Genomic DNA, 5,708 nt, shown 5'->3' with positions numbered 1-5,708 from the left:
TTCCACCAGCCGCACACAATGCTCCAAAACCCGAGAGAAAAGCGCTTCGAGGTGGTGTTCTCTCCGGGCCCTTGGAAGACCTCCCCGGCTGCCTCCAAAGGCCGGTTTGCAAGCACTCCTGCCTGCTGTTCCCGCCACACGCGCACAATGCACCCAAGCCCGGGAGAAAAGCATTTTGGGGTGGTGCTCTCTCCCGGCCCTTGGAAGACCACCCTGGCTGCCTCAAAAGGCCGGTTTGCAAGCACTCATGCCCGCTGTTCCCGCCAGCCGCGCACAATGCTCCCAAGACCGGGAGAAATGCGCTTCGGGGTGGTGTTCTCTCCGTGCCCATGGAGGACCTCCCTGGCTGCCCCCAAAGGCCGGTTTGCAATCACTCCCACTCACTGTTCCGGCCAGCCACGCACATGCTCCAAAACACGGGAGAGAAGCGCTTTGGGGTGGTGCTCTCTCCCGGCCCTTGGAAGACTTCCCCGGCTGCCTCCAAAGGCCGGCTTGCAAGAACTCCCTCCCGCTGTCCCGCCAGACGCACACAATGCTCCCAATCACGGGAGAAAAGCGCTTCGGGGTGGTGCTCTCTCAGGGCCCTTTGAAGACCTCCCCGGTCGCCTCCAATGGCCGGTATGCAAGCACTCATGCCCGCTGTTCCCACCAGCCGTGTACAATGCTCCCAAGCACGGGAGAAAAGCATTTTGGGGTGGTGCTCACTCCTTGCCCTTGGAAGACCTCGGCGCCTGCCTCCAAAGGCCGGTTTGCAAGCACTCCTGCCTGCTGTTCCCGCCACCCGCGCACACTGCTCCCAAGCCCGGGAGAAAAGCGCATCGGGGTGGTGTTCTCTCCGGGCCCATGGAGGACCTCCCCAGCTGCCCCCAAAGGCCGGTTTGGAAGCATTCCCACTAGCTGTTCCCGCCAGCCATGCAAATGCTCCCAAGCCAGGGGGAAAAGCATTTTGGGGTGGTGCCTTCTCCGGGCCCTTGCGCCTGGGGAGGCGCCCGGGCATGTCTGGACCCAGTCCCCGCAGCCTGCCTCTTGGTGGGGCAGTACTCCTGGAGGCCAGGAAGGTCTGGGCAAAGCTGGCCTGGGACAGGGGCACTGCTGCGTACTGTCCCTGGCCTGTGGGGCCTCTGAGAACAACCGGCCCTCTCCCGCTGGAAGACTTCCCCGGCTGCCTCCAAAGGCCGGTATGCCAACACTCCGCCCACTGTTCCCACCAGGAACGCACAATGCTCCCAAGCCCGGGAGAAAAGCACTTCGGGGTGGTGCTCTCTCCGGGCCCTTGCGCCTGAGCCTGGGGCCAGGCAGCTGATCCACACTCCCAGGCCAACGCAGAACCACATGCACACGTCTGTTCCTGCCCCCTCCACCGGCAGAGAGCTGGGGGAGCCAGAGTCTGTCAGGCAGCTGCTGGGCTGGCCGCCTGTGTGGGAAGGGGCAGAACCGACCTAGGGGCAAGTTGGGCCTCTTGCTCTCCCTGCTGCCCTGAGGCTGCTGGGCCAAAGAGGTCTTGGGCATCCAGCCCCTTGCTGGTCCCTTCCCTCTGACGAGGCCCTCTGAGCTCCAGCACCTTGCAGTGTGGAGACAGCCCCTGCCAGCAACCTCCTCTGCAACGAGGCCTCAACCGAGGCCTAGGCCCAGGGGAAAGGCACCAGCGGGGATGAGCCTGGGGAGGCGCCCGGGAATGTCTGGACCCAGTCCCCGCAGCCTGCCCCTTGGTGGGGCTGTACCCCCGGAGGCCAGGAAGGTCTGCGCAAGGCTGCCAGGGGCAGGGACACTGCTGGGTCCTGCCCCTGGCCTGTGGGGCCTCTGAGCACAACCGGCACTCTCCCGCTGGAAGACCTCCCCGTCTGCCTCCAAAGGCCGGTTTGCAAGCACTCCAGCCCGCTGTTCCCGCCAGGCCCGCACAATGCTCCCAAGCCCGGGAGAAAAGCGCTTCGGGCTGGTGCTCTCTCCGGGCCCTTGCCCCTGAGCCTGGGGGCAAGGCAGGGGGAACACACTCCCAGGCCACGGCAGAACCACATGCCCACGTCTGTTCCTGTCCCCTGCACTGCCAGAGAGCTTGGGGGAGCCAGAGTCTGTCAGGCAGCTGCTGGGTTGGCCGCCTGTGTGGGAAGGGGCAGAGCCGCCGTAGGGGCAAGTTGGGCCTCTTGCTCTCCCTGCTGCCCTGAGGCTGCTAGGCCAAAGAGGTCTTGGGCATCCAGCCCCTTGCTGGTCCCTTCCCTCTGACGAGGCCCTCTGAGCTCCAGCACCTTGCAGTGTGGAGACAGCCCCTGCCAGCAACCTCCTCTCCAAGGAGGCGTAAACCGAGGCCTAGGCCCAGGGGAAAGGCACCAGCGGGGATGAGCCTGGGGAGGCGCCCGGGCATGTCTGGACCCAGTCCCCGCAGCCTGCCCCTTGGTGGGGCATTACCCCCGGAGGCCAGGAAGGACTGGGAAAGGCTGGAGAGGGGCAGCAGACCTGCTGGGTCCTGCCCCTGGCCTGTGGGGCCTCTGAGCACATCCGGACCTCTCCCGCTGGAAGACCTCCCCGGCTGACTCCAAAGGCCGGTTTGCCAACACTCCCGCCCACTGTTCCCACCAGGCGCGCACAATGCTCCCAAGCCCGGGAGAAAAGCGCTTCGGGGTGGTGCTCCCACCGGGCCATTGCCCCTGAGCCTGGGGGCAATGCAGGGGGAACACACTCCCAGGCCAAGGCAGAACCACATGCACACATCTGTTCCTGCCCCCTGTACCGGCAGAGAGCTCAGGGGAGCCAGAGTCTGTCAGGCAGCTGCTGGGCTGGCCACCTGTGTGGGAAGGGGCAGAGCCGACCTATGGGCAAGTTGGGCCTCTTCCTCTCCCTGCTGCCCTGAGGCTGCTGGGCCAAAGAGGTCTTGGGCATCCAGCCCCTTGCTGGTCCCTTCCCTCTGATGAGGCCCTCTGAGCTCCAGCACCTTGCAGTGTGGAGACAGCCCCTGCCAGCAACCTCCTCTGCAACGAGGCCTCAACCGAGGCCTAGGCCCAGGGGAAAGGCACCAGCGGGGATGAGCCTGGGGAGGCGCCCGGGCATGTCTGGACCCAGTCCTCGCAGCCTGCCCCTTGGTGGGGCTGTACCCCCGGAGGCAGGAAGGTCTGGGCAAGGCTGGCCAGGGGCAGGGGCCCTGCTGGGTCCTGCCCCTGGCCTGTGGGGCCTCTGAGCACAACCGGCCCTCTCCCACTGGAAGACCTCCCCGGCTGCCTCCAAAGGCCGGTTTACAAGCACTCCCGCCCACTGTTCCCACCAGGCGCGCATAATGCTCCCAAGCCCGGGAGAAAAGCGCTTCGGGGTGGTGCTCTCTCCAGGCCTTTGCCCCTGAGCCTGGGGGCCAGGCAGGTGATCCACACTCCCAGGCCAAGGCAGAACCACATGCACACGTCTGTTCCTGCCCCCTGCACCGGCAGAGAGCTCGGGGGAGCCAGAGTCTGCCAGGCAGCTGCTGGGCTGGCGGCCTGTGTGGGAAGGGGCAGAGCCGACCTAGGGGCAAGTTGGGCCTCTTGCTCTCCCTGCTGCCCTGAGGCTGCTGGGCCAAAGAGGTCTTGGGCATCCAGCCCCTTGCTGGTCCCTTCCCGCTGATGAGGCCCTCTGAGCTCCAGCACCTTGCAGTGTGGAGACAGCCCCTGCCAGCAACCTCCTCTCCAAGGAGGCCTCAACCGAGGCCTAGGCCCAGGGGAAAGGCACCAGCGGGGATGAGCCTGGGGAGGCGCCCGGCCATGTCTGGACCCAGTCCCCGCAGCCTGCCCCTTGGTGGGGCTGTACCCCCGGAGGCCAGGAAGGTCTGGGCAAGGCTGCCAGGGGCAGGGACACTGCTGGGTCCTGCCCCTGTCCTGTGGGGCCTCTGAGCACAACCGGCACTCTCCCGCTGGAAGACCTCCCCGTCTGCCTCCAAAGGCCGGTTTGCAAGCACTCCAGCCCGCTGTTCCCGCCAGGCCCGCACAATGCTCCCAAGCCCGGGAGAAAAGCGCTTCGGGCTGGTGCTCTCTCCGGGCCCTTGCCCCTGAGCCTGGGGGCAAGGCAGGGGGAACACACTACCAGGCCACGGCAGAACCACATGCCCACGTCTGTTCCTGTCCCCTGCACTGCCAGAGAGCTTGGGGGAGCCAGAGTCTGTCAGGTAGCTGCTGGGTTGGCCGCCTGTGTGGGAAGGGGCAGAGCCGCCCTAGGGGCAAGTTGGGCCTCTTGCTCTCCCTGCTGCCCTGAGGCTGCTGGGCCAAAGACATCTTGGGCATCCAGCCCCTTACTGGTCCCTTACCTCTGACGAGGCCCTTGAGCTCCAGCACCTTGCAGTGTGGAGACAGCCCCTGCCAGCAACCTCCTCTCCAAGGAGGCCTCAACCGAGGCCTAGGCCCAGGGGAAAGGCACCAGCGGGGATGAGCCAGGGGAGGCACCCGAGCATGTCTGGACCCAGTCCCCGCAGCCTGCCCCTTGGTGGGGCAGTACCCCCGGAGGCCAGGAAGGACTGGGAAAGGCTGGAGAGGGGCAGGGGACCTGCTGGGTCCTGCTCCTGGCCTGTGGGGCCGCTGAGCACATCCGGCCCTCTCCCGCTGGAAGACCTCCCCGGCTGACTCCAAAGGCCGTTTTGCCAACACTCCCGCCCACTGTTCCCACCAGGCGCGCACAATGCTCCCAAGCCCGGGAGAAAAGCGCTTCGGGGTGGTGCTCTCTCTGGGCCCTTGCCCCTGAGCCTGGGGGCAATGCAGGGGGAACACACTCCCAGGCCAAGGCAGAACCACATGCACACGTCTGTTCCTGCCCCCTGCACCGGCAGAGAGCTCGGGGGAGCCAGAGTCTGCCAGGCAGCTGCTGGGCTGGCGGCCTGTGTGGGAAGGGGCCGAGCCGACCTAGGGGCAAGTTGGGCCTCTTGCTCTCCCTGCTGCCCTGAGGCTGCTGGGCCAAAGAGGTCTTGGGCATCCAGCCCCTTGCTGGTCCCTTCCCTCTGATGAGGTCCTCTGAGCTCCAGCACCTTGCAGTGTGGAGACAGCCCCTGCCAGCAACCTCCTCTCCAAGGAGGCCTCAACCGAGGCCTAGGCCTAGGGGAAAGGCACCAGCGGGGATGAGCCTGGGGAGGCGCCCGGCCATGTCTGGACCCAGTCCCCCCAACCTGCCCCTTGGTGGGGCAGTACCCCCGGAGGCCAGGAAGGTCTGGGCAAGGCTGCCAGGGGCAAGGACACTGCTGGGTCCTGCCCCTGGCCTTTGGGGCGTCTGAGCACAACCAGCACTCTCCCGCTGGAAGACCTCCCCGTCTGCCTCCAAAGGACTGTTTGCAAGCACTCCCACCTGCTGTTCCCGCCAGGCACGCACAATGCTCCCAAGCCCGGGAGAAAAGCACTTCGGGGTGGTGCTCTCTCCGGGCCCTTGCCCCTGAGCCTGGGGCCAGTCAGGTAATCCACACTCCCAGGCCAAGGTAGAACCACATGCACACGTCTGTTCCTGCCCCCTGCACCGGCAGAGAGCTCGCGGGAGCCAGAGTCTGTCAGGCAGCTGCTGGGCTGGCCGCCTGTGTGGGAAGGGGCAGAGCTGACCTAGGGGCAAGTTGGGCCTCTTGCTCTCCCTGCTGCCCTGAGGCTGCTGGGTCAGAGAGGTCTTGGGCATCCAGCCCTTTGCTGGTTCCTTCCCTCTGACGAGGCCCTCTGAGCTCCAGCACCTTGCAGTGTGGAGACAGCCCCTGCCAGCAACCTCCTCTCCAAGGAGGCCTCAAC

This window comes from Dama dama, unplaced genomic scaffold (genome assembly GCF_033118175.1).
Source record: "Dama dama isolate Ldn47 unplaced genomic scaffold, ASM3311817v1 ptg000020l, whole genome shotgun sequence".
In the NCBI taxonomy this organism is placed as follows: domain Eukaryota; kingdom Metazoa; phylum Chordata; class Mammalia; order Artiodactyla; family Cervidae; genus Dama; species Dama dama.
This window is presented reverse-complemented; position numbering follows the sequence as displayed.